This window comes from Pezoporus occidentalis, unplaced genomic scaffold, assembly GCF_034315485.1.
Source record: "Pezoporus occidentalis ecotype Australia unplaced genomic scaffold, CSIRO_AGI_Poc_V1 ctg63, whole genome shotgun sequence".
NCBI classification, from domain to species: domain Eukaryota; kingdom Metazoa; phylum Chordata; class Aves; order Psittaciformes; family Psittacidae; genus Pezoporus; species Pezoporus occidentalis.
The window spans coordinates 5,737,810-5,753,512 of record NW_026915977.1 but is presented as its reverse complement, the minus strand read 5'-3'; the positions used below and the strand labels follow the sequence as shown (position 1 = coordinate 5,753,512).

The window sequence follows — 15,703 nt, the reverse complement described above, 5'->3', positions numbered from 1 at the left end:
CTTGGTTACTTGAGAGCAGAGCAGACTGAAGGTTTCCTTGTGAATCCGTGGCGGTGTTACTACCAGGCTGCTAGCCCAGCTCTCGATCCCCTGTACTGGTAAAATGAGTCTGATTTTGATTTGAAGCACTGATAATTAGAACAGGCTTCTGGTGTGTTTGTCCAGTGTACTTTGAGACAAGTCACATCCTAGTTTGGTTTTAGTTCTTGGAGAGTTCACTAGTGTAAGTTACTCTGCTATTGTTTACACGTGGTAAAGGAGGACCCTCAGACTTGACACAGGAAATCATTAAAATTCCTGGTATTCTTGAAGCAAACTTAGGCGCAGTTCCCTCCTCCTTCCACAGAACTGCAAAAAGGCAGCTACCCCACTTCACAAACGGTCAGGAGATGGACCGTTCTACATGATGGATCAAAGTGCAGTTTTGAAGTCAATCATATAGCATATGTGAATTAATGTAAAACAAATGGAATGCATTTGTCATTTCCTCAACAATATTTTGCTGTCCTTAAAAGCCTTCAGAGGAAGTAAATATAGAATCATAGAATTGTTAGGGTTGGAAAGGACCTTAAGATCACCCAGTTCCAACCCCCTGCCGTGGGCAGGGACACCCTATCCTAAATCATATCACCCAAGGCCTCATCCAACCTGGCCTTCAACACTGGCAGGGATGGAGCATTCACAACCTCCCTGGGCAACCCATTGCAGTGCCTCACCACCCTAACAGGAAAGAATTTCCTTCTTATATCCAATCTAAACTTCCCCTGTTTAAGTTTTAACCCGTTACCCCTTGTCCTGTTACTACAGTCCCTAATGAAGAGTCCCTCCCCAGCATCCCTATAGGCCCCCTTCAGATACTGGAAGGCTGCTATGAGGTCTCCACGCAGCCTTCTCTTCTCCAGGCTGAACAGCCCCAACTTTCTCAGCCTGTCTTCATACGGGAGGTGCTCCAGCCCCTGATCATCCTCCTGGCCTCCTCTGGACTTGTTCCAACAGTTCCATGTCCTTTTTATATTTCATTAGCATTAACCAGTAAATCCTCACAACCCACTTGTGAGTTCCTGTCTCATTAAAAGTTTAAAGGTAAAAAGATCAAATAGTTTTTTTAAAGTCACAACAAAACAGAAATGTTTGTATTTCAGCAATAGGCAGAGGCTGCAGCTGAGATTTATGCCTTAGTGGTTGCACAAATAGTTTCTCACCCTACAGAACTGAAATTCTAAATGAAGACAAATAAGAGGTTCTGGTGGAAATGGAGGCATAGAGCGGGTGAAGTGACTTCCTCTGGTCCTACAGACAGAAATCCAGAACTCTGATGCCACACTGAGATAAACACAGTATAAATGTCAAACCTGCTTGCTAGATAAAGTCCAGACATGCAATTCCATGCCAGAGGAACCAAACTGCCCTTTTCTTCCCCCCCCATCAAACTTTCCTCATTCTTCTTCCTTTTTTATATGGTCTAACCCCATATATTATTACAGATATTTTCTGGAACCTAGATATAGCCTTGGATGGGAAACAAAGCTTTGGCTTTCTCAGAGAAGAGAGCCACATTCTCCTGTGTAACAGATACATAATCAGCCAGAAGAACACAACCCTCCCTTTAGCTGCAAATACTTTATAACATATATTCCTTCAATGTTTTGAGCAGAGCTATTCCAGTAGTGATTGTAGGGAAGCAATAAATTGGGAAACACCTATTATAAAACTTACGTGCAAGTTCACAAGAAGATATATCCAATATTTGCATTCTTCCTATTTTTTTTTTCAGTTAGCAACATACGAGACTGAATAGGTTCCTCTCAAACCAAACCAATGGCTCAAAAGCAGGCTTTATAAACAACTGACAGAGTTGATGGCAAGATGAAGTCCAAGAGGAAATGATCAGGATTACTAAGACGTTATTTTTTATTCTTTTTTTTTTTTTTAGTTTAATTCACTTCAGGGTTTATATGAAAGATAAAACTGCCTATATAACAAGTTGGGGGGGCGGGGGGGGGCTGTTACTGGACACACTTGATTGTGTCCAAAAATCACACTGAACAAAGCATGCACTATTTTGGAGTAACCTACTAGTAGAGTGTGGCTTTGCCAGATAAATGGGAAAGCAAGAACTACCTGCCATATTCCTTCTTCTAATTTCCCAATCAGACAAAGAGTGCAGAGCAGTGGAAAGCAAGTCAAACCCTGGTTCTACTCATGGCTAGAACATCAGTGAGGCTCTGTGAGCCCAAGTCAAATGTAAAAGAAATGCAATTCTTTCAAAATTGCAATCTTTGAAAGAGAGCAAAAGAGTGTTGTCTCTTCCATAGGATGCCTGTGCTGTTCCTGAGAATGGAGCAGAAAGAAGTCTGCTGTTAGCTGTAAAAGATTATACCTTGTCAGGTTTGACCTAGCTTTTATATTGACTCTTTAATACTGTAATATTTGAGTATCTCTTTATATAAGAATAAACGTTTTCTTATTGTGATATTAAAAATACAGCAAATTTTCCCTCTTCCTTCACCTAGATACAAAACTGTTATTTTTTTCTCTAAGTGTTTCTATACAAGAGCCAAGTCTTGTTAAATTGGGTCTAAAGCAATTAACCTATTTCCTTCTGTCAGATTTAATTGCAGCTTGACCTAATTGAAGGCTCAAACCTGTGCTACACCTGAGTTACCTTTTTCTATGGAGCCTGAAGAAACACCACAGCTGGAACAGGCTGTGCACAGAGGAACTCCAGTGAGAGGCTGCTATACTTTCGGATAAGCATTTCAGAGGCTGGGTATTTCCAGCAGATCAAGAGGTGTTACGTTGCTTTCAGTAGGCACAAAATGGGTCTCGTCAAACCTCTCCCTGGGTAACTGTCAATAACATTACTCCTCATACACATCAGTATTAGTTACAAGTGAAACAAGCCACCTCATTTTAAGAAATGATCCAGAACCTAAAAAAAATACACAGAGAAGCTGTATTTTAATAGCTTCCAATCCACTGATTTCCAAGGGTTTCAGGCAACTGGACTAACATATGGGTCTTGCTCTCTCTACCATTTGTTTATTACTCTCTGCTATGAAAACATGGAAACATATCTGGAATGCATGACGAGGAATTCCATGTTTTATAGTTCATCCCTTTTCCTTCAGTCTAGGGTAAATCATGTCATCAGAAATTCAATGTGTAATCTGTGTTGGGTTTTGGTTTAAAAAAGAGTATTTCGAAAAATCCCTTCTTTTCAAAGACACAGCTTGGTTATTGCTTGATTATTCAGCATTTAAGCTGAATAATCAAGACATACATATATATATGTACGTATATGACAATGTGTTACGCCTATGAGCAATTCAAAGATCTTTTCTATACTACCTCTATTACGCATTTGAGCTTGTTTGCAGACTGCCCAGATGTGTCCCCTTTCTGTTTTAGAGTTGTGCCCTAAGGGACAGACAAGCAGAAGTGGGAGGCAGTCTGAGAACTTGCAAAAATAAGAGTTATAAATACTTCGTAGCAGCTTGTTAGAGCAGGAGAAACCACTTGAGTGGACCAAGGTCTGTAGCATTTGTCATTCCAGAAGAGCTTGTTTTGACTACACTTGAGACTGCATGGGATGAGTATTTTCGTTTCTACCTCTTCTGCCTGAAAGATGACAATTACCGTATTTTGACAGATGGAAAACAACTGTTCAGCTGACTCTGTAAGAACTTAGGGTTTTCTGTTTGTTTTGGTGGATGCTCAACAATACACTTCTATCTCTGCTGTATTTAAAGTGTCCTTCATGTTATAACGGGTAGAAGCAGAATAGAAGGGAGAGATTCTGAGATTTGACTTACAGCAGCTCATGTACTACTGACCTACAGCCTGACTGTACACAGAACTGCACAAAGAGAGCCTCCGACCCCATAAATTCTCCAGGTTGTAAAAGGGCATGGCTGTGTCAACTGATTCATTTCTCTGCTATGGGAAAACTGACTTTGCCACAGTAACATGCTGTACTTCAAAGGTCACAGTGAACAGGGCTCTGATAAATCAGGCTTGACAACCACATAGTGCATGATAACAAAACAAGAAGCTTTAACATAAGTAAACAATAAAGTAGGTGAACAGCCAGAATTCTGTTTGAGCCTGATTAGAATAGCAGCACCATCAGTAGGAAAGCAGCACATTTTTTCAGGTGCCCACCACAGTACTAATTCCAGGAGAAAAGGTATCTCATACAGTTCTCTATCCCATATTCTTACTACTAGATACATGAGGCAAATAAATAGAATTTAAAATGCCACATCTTCTGGGATAACAAAGCAATGTTTGATACATGACCAATTTTGCAAGTGAACGAGCTTGGCAAGTATATGCCTCTGGCTTTCAGATAGCCAATAAATAAGTGTTTTACTCTAAAGATACACTGAGTATTGTGCTGACACTGCTTTCTGTGTGTTTTAAGCATGCATAGACTCACACTTAAAAGTATATAATCCACCTTTATCTGCATATTCCATCTGCTTCTTTGTCTGTCAGAAAGTCACATTCTGCATCCAGAAGGGCTTGCTCAAACTTTCGAGTTTCTTATCCAAGTTCAAACACGAGAATTTCATTAAAAAAATACAACCCATACATTGAAAGTCCTGCCTCTTTGGAGCATTTCCTTTTATTTTAGGTTAATTTTATCCTTATGCCACCATTGTAAAGTCTAAATACTGACACGTTTAATAATAACTGATTTAGCAGGAAGATACAGGTATTCATTAACACCATTAACTCCGTGTTAATGGTGACTAAAAATAAGATTCAATGCCATGAATGGAGGGAAAAACAATGCTTCAGGATGGCTGCTGGTGGTTTTTTCCATAGAGGAGAGCTTAGATAAAAGGTGTATGACCAAGTAGACAGGCCAGAAAAATGTCAACTGACCCACTGTAGAGAAGCTTGTCAAAAACTGTAAATAGTTGTGCTTTGATACCACAAACAAAGCACTTGATCCAGACTGGAATGCTTGCTTAATTGTATGTGACTTTTTCATTGACGTGTCTGAAATCTCCCAAGGCAACTTCTAAACTTTATCTAAGACTTCCTTTTCCTCATTTAAAGCTGAATGATTTCCTTGTATGGTTTTATCAATGGGCCAGAAAGGCTGATAAGATTGCTTCCTTCCGCTGTTAGATATGTTTGGACTTCTGCCATCCCATCTTGAAAAGAAATGCATTTGCTTTCATGTCCTGTGTAGAAGCAACAAGTGGGAGGCAACTGCTTCATTCATAAAATGTAGCTGAAAGATTAACGTAAGAAGCAGAAAATCAAACTCAGAGACAGGTTTTCATTTCAGCTACTCAATTCTTAGCCATAGCACCTCCCATAATCTGCTGCTATAAGGACAACTGCAAAAGTACCATGAAGCAAATCTCTCCTCAGAAGACTGCTGAACTACCGTGACTCCCTCCATGAGGGAGGGTCCTAAATTCTCCTCCTGTCTCTCCCTTACTGTTCCACTCTTCCCTCATCTTCCCCATTACACACTTCTGATAGAGAGCTCTATTCTTATCAGTTCTTTGCACATCAGAATGAGGTAGGTGTGATGGAGATGAAAGCATGACCTCATTTAATCCTGCATTGTACTCCTATGAAGGAGAACTTTGAGGGCTGCAGCCAAAAGTGATTCTGCACTCTGTGGCAAATTGGGAAAGCTCTTTCCCTTCCTACTTCATCCCCATGGCAAGAATAATAATTTTGGACTTAACAGAATCTTCAATATTTATCATACATGCTCTTGCATCCACTATTGGACTTCATCCCAACACATCAGTGAGCGCAGCAGCTACAACTCTTGTATATAAATGTTAGGAGGCGCGAATGGTTAGAGTTATCTATTTCCTGAGCACAAGCACAAAGGCAGCAGCTGCTTTTCTGTTTTTACAAGATAAACAATATTACCTCCTCCTGGCCCTAAAAGAATGAATTCATCCTGAACTGCTATATAGGTCTTTAAGTAAAAAAGACCCTTACCAGTTTTAGAAATAAAGCTCCTATAGGTTTTTTGTGCCAGTTTGAGCAATATTTAACCTGTGAGACAGCCTTCTAATACAATTAGCCTCAGTTTGATGCAGTGTTCTCATTTCTTTGCCAAAAACACCTTCTGCAGCACTTAATGGAATCTGAATTTCATGTTTCCTCTTCAGAAATGGATGCATCTTTCGTTACACGGGCATGACACAGTCCATTACGGCATCAGTGTTTGTCAGCCTGGAACATGAGGGTGATACCCCAGGGCTCTTTCACTGCTTTTCCCCTTTGGATCTCACAGCTTCAGTTGCAGCAGCATCAGTGAAGCCATCAGTTGGTGCTGGCTGCCCACCCTGAGGCATGTGCCCATCTTGGCAGCTACAGGAGGAAATAACCTCAAGGTCCCTGCCCAGCCCCTCCTACATTCCTGCTTGTACACACCCCCCCTTCTCCCCTAAGTTCCCTCAGGTTTTTGTGCCCCAGCCTCCTTGCTCTTACTGTTTTCCAGTCCTCTGCTCCTCTTTGCCTCTCCCCAAATACTTCACTTTCCTCCATGCCCACCTCCACCCATTCTCTGAATTCCCTCTTAGCTACATTTGGATCAAAGCACAGCATACGCAGTGCACTTCAGATGCTTCTTCCTTCTGCAGCTGTACTACAACTACCATTATATACTTTGTGGTTACTCACCATCCCTGCTTCAACAAGCAGTGAGATAGTGCAGAGTTCTGGGCATATCTCTAATTGTCTTAGAAAACCTGTGACATGTTTCCTGCCCGGAAAGCTCTTCTGGGAAGGCTGGAATAGGCTGCCTATGCCTGTGTCATGTTACACAAGAAATTAATCTCATGCAGTGGCTTTTTCTTAGGGGTCAGTATCTGCATGATAATGCAAATACAATACACAAAATGAACCAGGTTACTTTCAAAGACAAAAATACACACATATATAAGTATCTATATACATATGTATCTATGTACTCATGCATACATATAAGCACTTGTACAGAAGTCAATAATTTGTTCTTTTAATTTCTTAAATTCTAATGAAGCCTAAGGAAAGAAATTCAGTGCTCCCAAGCTTCAAAAAAACAGTGCCATTCATTGAGCTGCTGAGAGTATGGAACAAGTTAAATTCCTAAATCATGATACAGTTAAGTTGAATATGGCCTGGAAAAACTGCACTTCTAGTGAAAACCAATCTCTTATGGAAATTTAAGAGGTGAAGTCATAGCATGGGTTACTTACTGCCAGAAAACAGTGTCATCCCTGCTGAAATGCTGATTGATCTGGCAGTACCCTGAATACTGGGGGTATTAAAAGTATTCTTTATTAAAAGATTTTAGTTTTCAGATACATTAAAAGCTGAGTTTGATTCTTGCATCTTTACATCAGCAAAAAGCAATGCAAACAGGGTAAGAGAAGCAACATATCAAGAAATCTTGCAAAGTAACTGGGCTTAATTTTCCTTGACATAAAAATATGTGGTCTAGTGGTCTGGATACAGTAGCAAAAGCCAGGAATGCTGTATTTCCTATCCTGCCTGGATCAATCAGGGGCCTTAAGAAAGCACTGTTGAACTCTGCCTCAGTTTTTCAGAGTGGAGAAAGTTCAGTAAGGGGCAATGATAATAATGTAATGAAATTTTTACTACAGAGATCTGTAACTTCCAAATGTTACAGAAAGTTTTCCCCTAATTGGGCCATTAAGGAATACCAAAAGAGTATAAGAATCAAATATCTGCTTCTCTTGTGGACAGCAGCAGAAGTTGGACTTTTGGGGAAAATGTATGGGTAAAAAATGTAGTGCAGACTAAAAACCGAGGGGTTCTGCAGAAAAATGCTCCATGCAAACTTGTCTAAAAAGGAGATCATTTTCTAGAGAATCAGAGCCTTTCTCTGGAAATTTTGGAAGTTTATGGAAGTATCAATTTCTGTCTATATCAATTATGATGATATTATTGTATTTATGGATAGCTTGTAATTTTCCATTAGAACTGGAAATACATCCTTTAAAGAGAATCAAACTGCATTCTTAAAGTTGTGTGTTTCTTCTTTGGACTTCACGCTAAAATTTTACCTATGAAGTTCTTTGCCCTCACTTTTACGGTGCCACTTGGCACCTTAAATGTAACACAGGAAATACGTTGATTACAGAAGATGAATGAACATCACTGTATGTCTGAGAGCGACTTTTGATCTCACAGCATCAGGAGACACTTTTTTCTGTCTGCTTTGCTGCTCTGTTTTACAGAGCTGTCACTTGACAGGATGTTATTTGGACAGGAATTCTACAAGTACGCACAACCCCAGCAGTCAGCACTTCCCAGGAAGATGAGGCAGCATTCTCTGCCCCTCCAGTTCCACACAGTATGTGCTCATCTAGCAGTAAACACCTGTGGTTTTGGAAAGACACTGCTGTTAGGCACCAGAGGCAGTCCTCACAGGAGTGCCAGCTGTGTGCATTCAGTGGCGGCAGGATAATGCAAAGTACAGCTGGGTAAATGCAAATTGACAGAAATAAGGATTTAGAAAGTTCACTTTATACTCCTCCTTAATTCTGCCATATTCATTTAATCAGACCATTAAATCAAAACCATTAGATTGCCTCTGCTTAGATGAAGTTAACCAGCATTTAACACTGCACTGTACTGGAATGGGATCAGACCCCTGATAAAAGTTATGAAACTGAAGAAACTTGGCTCAAAAGCAAGTTCACCGATTCCTGAGTCTCTGAACCTGGGGGTTTCTTTCCTCACAACACATCCTCATTCTTCCTGTTATTTTTTAAACTAATTTATGACATGGCTTATCTCAACATCTGAAATGGTGAATGGACTCCTGGCTCCCCTGTATCATTTGCCTCTCTTTAATAGAAACTTCTTGATAGTTTAGTTCTTTTCCAGAACTTCACTTTGTACACTGGGACCATTCTCCTCATTTCTGGAAGCCCTGCCTAGAGCTGAAAGATACAGAAGACCTGCACACCTCCCAGTGTAAATCCAGCCACATGCTGGCTAGGAATGTATGGCATTCCAAGTCCCAAAAGCATAATGTAAAAGGTGGAAAATGGAACAACCATACACATAAGAAATGGCTTATTTCACGATTCCTGTCTGTACACAGCGTGCAAACCTGTGGAGGCTGTGAGTTTCCTTGACTTAAAATAACTAAAAGCTGTTCCTGATAATGTACCGATTTCCAGCACAATTCTCAGTCTGTTGTCTGAAAAATTCCGGAATGTGTAATTTGAGTGGGGCTCCCAGAACCTCAGGTCAGCAGGCAGGTTTCTGTTCCTTTGTGACAAATCACAGGTAGGTAACTATAGTATGTAAGTATGAAAAACTGAGATGGTAAGTGCTGGGAGTTTTTAAAGTATTCTTCCAATTCCCATTAGCCCTTTGCATCCACTCCCCCACAAACTCCTCAGGGATTTGTTTTTAAAAAAGCCATTCAAAGTAACAAACCCCCTTCCCTTCTTTTAATCTATCTCACCCCTTTTCTGTTACAATGCAAACATTTTCAAACAATGCTGGATAGAGAGAAGTTCAGCTAAGATCTGGTTTTATACTGACCTGCTCTTATCCCGTATGCACCCTGGCTTTTTAGAGGTTTTTAGTATCTTACACTAGTTTTCATTCCCAAGTGTTAGTGAGACAGTATTATTTTAATGTTATTTGAATCGTGATAGTGTCTAAAACTTCAGCTACACATAAACTGTGATATCTCCTGTGCGAAGCAAGAAGTGACAGTCCCTGCTAATTTAAGACAGAAGCAGTCATTCACTCTGCTCAAGCACAATTGTCCCCTTCCCTGTATTTTCAGTAGACTTCCTTCATCAGTTCATGAATGTTCAAGTGATTTTGTTTCCAGCACTCACTCTGTGAGACTATTTCACAATCTAACAGGTCTCTCTGTCACAAGGTTCTTCCTGCTATTCAGCCTGCTTTTGCTGTTTCCTTTTCAAAGTGCAACGTTTCTGTTTGTATTGCCCAATCTACCTCTTAGAAGGGAATCCCTGTTAAGGGCCACAATGGGGTTTTGATGGTTAGGTTGTTTCACATTTGGGATATGTTTCCAGGAAGTAATATGCTTCCTATAATTTACTCATAGCGTATTTTGAAGTATGAACTCAATAAACAACTATAATGAGCTATCAGAATGCTCAGCAGTAGAACAGTATCAGCCTGTAGTTACATTTTTTTTATCCTAGGCTTCATCTGCAGTATTTTCTTTATACACTATCCTGTTTATCACTGACTGCTTTTGCTGGCGTCATTCTTGCATGATTTTTTGTTGACAACTGTGAGGCTCTGAGAGTCCAAAGAGAAATGAACACTGTACTTAATGCCTCAGTTTTTAGACTACCTTTTCTAAAATTAGGTGCCACAGAGAAAACTAAAACATTCCTTTATTTGTAGGCTGGGCATACATACAGTTTTTAACTCCATGCTTTTCTTAATCCTTAAAGAGCCTTTGCAGATACAGTCTGACTTTAGATTTAAACAAATAAATTAAGCCCTGGACTAAATCTGCTGTCAAATGTCACTCTACATGCAACAAACGTTCAACTCCACAAACTTTGTAAGATGTGCTAGGACTGAATGATTTATAATATTTAGTAAGACCATAATCCTAGTGACCTCACTTCTAAAAACTTACTGTTTTCTAGTTGATAAATCTAAACCACAGCAGATGGAATCGTTACTCTGTGAGTCTGTGTATGTCTATTGGTCACTGCATTTTTCAGGCAGAAGAAATCCTGCTTGTGATTAGAGTGAAAGCACAGTGGCTGCCAAACATCTGTGAGAAATTGAACACTATTCATTTATAATCTGAAACCTGAGTGGACAACTAGTTGTTGGCCTCTTCTGTCTAGACTGATACTGTTCCCCACCTCCACTTCCAAGTGAAAGGGTCAGCCAGGAACCTGCAGGACAGAAAGGACACGGTCCAAATGACTAACACTTTTCATTCAAGTAATCAGCGTTCACTTGCACGCTCTTTTCTTCCACTTCCATCAAAACATCAGTAAGAGGAAAGCATTGAAGCTGACAGCCTTGAAAATAAAATGCCTGGCAGAGGTTCTAAGGAAAGGCATGCCCTGGTTTTAATTTGCATTACGTAGAGGGCCTCTAAAAGCGAAAAAGCATGTGGTATGCTCGAGGCCCCTTGCAGCTGGAAGTTTGGAATGAGAGTAAGTTTATCTATGCCCTCACTTTATTTACAGTCCTTTCCACATGAAGATGCTTTTTTAATCACTCAGAGTTTCATCCCTAGCTCTTTCTTTGGTCTTTCACTTCTACTAAAAGCTTGTCATACAAAGAACACTGCGGAGTGTTAAGCTTCCCAAATTATGCTTAAGCTGAAAAAAGATAAATATTATAGTCCTTCATTTGACAGAGAGGTAAAGTGATTTATGGCAATGGTTTTTTTAGGAAAAAAATGGTGAGAGAAATGTCTAAGTTTACATGCCAACATTTCCAGTGAGGAGCAGCTATAGGCAGAGGCTGAATTTTGTAGGGTCCATCATTCAGAAATTCAGCTGAATTACTAATTTACAACACAGGCTGTGAAGCTGTACATCTATAAGACTGCTACTTCTGCTGTACTGATGTGGCCGTCATGAATTAACCATCATTATATTACAAGGTGGAAAGATTTGGGTTCAGTTAATGAGTATTAGCATGTAGCCAGCATAGTACAGTTAATAGGTCAAGATCTCAAGAGAGATGATTCCCAATGAAACTGGAGTTAATGCCATGACAGCTCACAATATCCGTGGCAGGAAGCTGGAGAAACATGATGCTAATGGGGTCTTCACAGATTTAATCCATTTTGGAAATTTACCTGTTATGCAAATATGAGCTGTGCTTTTACACTTCAGTTTCTGCCTTGTTCACCTATGAGGCAGGAGGGTACCAGCTTGCAAGATGACCCTATTGTTATTTAAACCAAGCTTTTAGCATTCAATCATTATGAAAGTTTTATACCAAGTAGATTTAAAGCATTTGTAAAGTAACATCTGTGATTGAGACAAAATGCCTCTTTTTTAGTTCCTATGGCATTATCTCTACAGAGAGCTTGATTTTTTTTTCTTTTAAAAATGCTAAGTAAATCTGTGCATTCTATTGTACTCTTATCCATTTTAATAGCACGATTGTTCTGATTCATGGCAAGTGCATTTTGCTTTTAATGACACAGTATCTAATAGGTTTATGCTAAAACCTCAATCATATTCCTCCTGTTTAGCTTTGGCTCTGGGTATAAACCCAGAAATGGTCACAGAACTGCAAGCTTGGAGAAAGATCAGAGACAGTTAAAAAACCGAAGCAAGAACACATAACTGCAAAGAAGATTGCTGATAAACACATCACAGTGGGTGCAGTGATCACACAGCACAGTTATGACCACTCTCAAAGCGTGAGCTAAACTTGGCGTTTGACTTAAGAGACACAAAGCTTGTAAATACATTTCAGCTTACTTCTAGTAAAATCAGTTTTTATTAGCACAGAGTCTAGACTGAATTGAGATTGGAATTCAAATCTCCATAGGTAGTATGCAGTTAATATATGAGATAAGATTTGATGCGTATACCTGCCCAAGAAACCATCCACTCTAAAAAGGACAGAAGGAGACCTGGAAGAAAGGTGCTATTTTTTCCATTTTACAGGTTGGAAATGGTTTCAAGCTGAACCCAAAATATAATGATTTCAATGGGCTTTGGCTAGACTCTTTCATTCTATCAACATTGTTTCCAAATGTCACCTCAGTAAGTGCCAGACTGTACACAGTGCAGCGCAAGGGGGTTTGGCAGGAGGGTGGTATAACGCAGGCTGCTCTGTGGAATGTGTGATACAGGCAGCAGAGACATCCCTGATCACCATGAAAGTCTGCAGGCACATACGGGAGGTCTCTGTACACCTCAGTGTTTCTGGAGACTTCCCTTACTTTACCAACACTGTGTCTTCATAAGGTCCCCAGGGCAGACAAAATTTAAGACTAAGATTGTGAGGGAATCTGGTTTTAAGGACATTATCAAAGGCACTTTTTTATCCACACATTATATAGTTCAATGTTATAGGAATGAATTTATACCTAAACTTCCCATAACTCAGAAATAACCTGTTCCTCTGAGTCCTTAAGAAATGAAACAGTTGAGTTCATCCAAACAAGGGCAAGTTTGGATGATGCTTCTCCAGGTCTCTGGAGTCTGCAAAAGTAGGGCAAGAAACCTCATAAAGATCTCTGTGACTTCAAGGAAAGTTCTGTGCTGGTGTGGCTGATGAAGTGCTCCTTTTGCTCAGACTTCATCCTCTAGAACTCCCTGGGCTGGTCTGGCCCTGTGCACAGGATCCCAGGGACGTGTGCTGGCACTATACAGACATCCCCCCAACACTCCCAAATGGCTGTATTACACATTATAGAAGATGGAGAGAAACTCTCATTCCGATGACTTAAGAAGACTACAATTAATGAACTAAATCCATGCCACTGCCAAATGAAACTAAATGAAACTCAAGAATTCAGGGTTTCTGTACATTCCATTCCTCACTGAAGCTTTGTCAGCCAGCTCGCATTTTTACAAGCACAATGGATTCCTGATTGCTAGACTGAGTTTTGTACTTTGTTATTTGATTTTAATCACTGTTTTAAAAATAAAAATTAATTCTGACATATAAATATATTCTCATTTAGCTCATGCTGCATTTCATAATGTATTCTTTACAATTTTAAACTGAAATGGTTCTTTATTAATATTGCATTTTCCATTGTGTTTCCACATACAAAATTACAGCACTGCTGCTATAAGCTGTCTGGTAAATGTGGAACAAGCCACTTGCAAAAGATGAATTTGTTGCTTTCAATTTTCAGCAGAGCACATTAGGCCAACATTTTAAAGCTACAAAATAAATACACCCTTACAACCTCAGATGAATACAATGTCTTTGTTTGGGATATTAACAAGTAATATCTAGCCACAGGTAGGTCTGAAAAAATCGAAGTTCAACGCATTGACAATGTGCCTTATGAAACAGTGTTTAGTGCTGCAGATTCTGCAGGCTTTATGTTGCCTGTTAAAAACTGCACAATAGATCAAAACTAAGAAACTATACCATAATGAACTGAAACATGTTTGCTTCCTTATTGCACTTGATGAATTTGAGTTTAAACAATGCATTTTTTAATCCTGCAGCCTTTGGCAGCTGCAGTTGCTCTGCTGTGTAGTTCTCAAAAACGTCTATTATCATCTTTCTTCTTTAGTATCTTCTGAAGTTTCTAACACAGCAAGTTCCCTTATACCATAACATGCAGACAGTAGTAAACAAAACTTTATTTCTCTCTTTCTTACTGGTACTCAAGTTCAGACCTCCTCATGTAAACCCTAGTCTGCTCACAGTTTGTTCTTAATGAGGAATTCTTGGAACAATGCAAATGCATTTGTATTTTTAGTACACAATATGCCTTTTCCATCTCCAAGACACTTATTTAAGCTACTTCCCTTTCCCACTGGCTAAACTGTTTTAATATTCTTGACTGATTGGATGGATTTATTATCATATTCTTATTAGAGTATGAGATGATACTCAGACTTCTGCCTTCATAAAACAGGCCAAAGAAATAGGTTGATCAGAAATAAAGTTTAAATGCTCCATCCCTGGTGGTGTTCAAGGCCAGGCTGGACAGAGCTTTGGGTGACATGGTCTAGTGTGAGGCATCCCTGCTCATGGCAGAGGGTTGGATCTGGATGATCTTAAGGTCCTTTCCAACCCAAACCATTCTGTGATTCTGTGAGTGCCTCTTACACGTTTAGCATTTGTTATCAGCGGAACAAACCAGATGACTGCTGAACCATTTAGTAGCTTAAGAAAATACTCCTCATAAATGGAAGGCCACTGTACACAATAGATGCTCAATACAGTACAGTGCTACAATAAGGTGGAATTCTGAACTCGTTATTGGCCACCCCCAAGGAAAGTATGAGAGAACACACAAATAGAAAGGAGAAGAAAAAGGGAAGAGCCAGGCCTCGGAGGTGCAGCGTACCCTGGAGCGTAGTAAGCTGGTCATAACAACTCGGCTAATCAACAGTCTAACCTATCTCCTGCTAAGATGACATTGTGTTTCAGTTGATAATGCAACTTCTCAGCACCACTGTGTTTCAGAACAAGTTGTACTTGGCAGAGTGCCATGGTGCTGAGTGATCCTTCTCCTGCGGGATTCCAGAGCCTCCACAAACACAACAGGTCACTTTCCACTAATGCGACATGAAAGAAAGAGACTGAAAATGTCCCTGTTGACATTGGCTGCCTGCTGAAATCAGTATGCAGAACCAAGCTCTGTTTACAATGCCCAACTTAAAGGGAACTCACGGTACTTGGCTCAGCCCGGCCTGGCCCCTGCAGGATGGGTTGCATGGGCCCCCTGCACTCTGTTCCTCTCTTCCCATTGTGCACCAGACCCCTTGTCTCACACAGGCCCCTTCATGCACTGACCCACTGCCTTGTGACCCCTATGCCATGCACTGCCCCCCATCATACATGAACCTCAGCATACTGACCCTCCGAGCCACACACATTGTGCACAGTCCCCCTCTCCATGCACAGTTCCCCCACATACTACAGTGACACCCCACCATACAGCCCCATGCCACAGCCCAGGACCCTCCTGGCCACCCAGCCATGGGGACACACAGCGCAATGTGTGGGGTTTGCACACCCAGAA

The 15,703-nt window shown here is 40.3% G+C and overlaps 1 protein-coding gene across 3 annotated transcripts in view; it reads right to left on the bottom strand.

Moving 5' to 3' along the window:
* NXT2 (nuclear transport factor 2 like export factor 2) overlaps positions 1-15,703 on the bottom strand; it is a 62,745-nt gene that overhangs the window by 25,198 nt on the left and 21,844 nt on the right. Inside the window, exon 1 of one of the 3 annotated variants that reach the window (XM_062640205.1) lies at positions 10,875-10,897. The exons of the other annotated variants lie outside the window; for them this stretch is intronic. The gene's annotated coding sequence lies outside the window, so the exon portion shown is untranslated. Of the gene's footprint in view, positions 1-10,874; positions 10,898-15,703 lie in introns of those variants that run through there. 3 annotated transcript variants of the gene reach the window in all.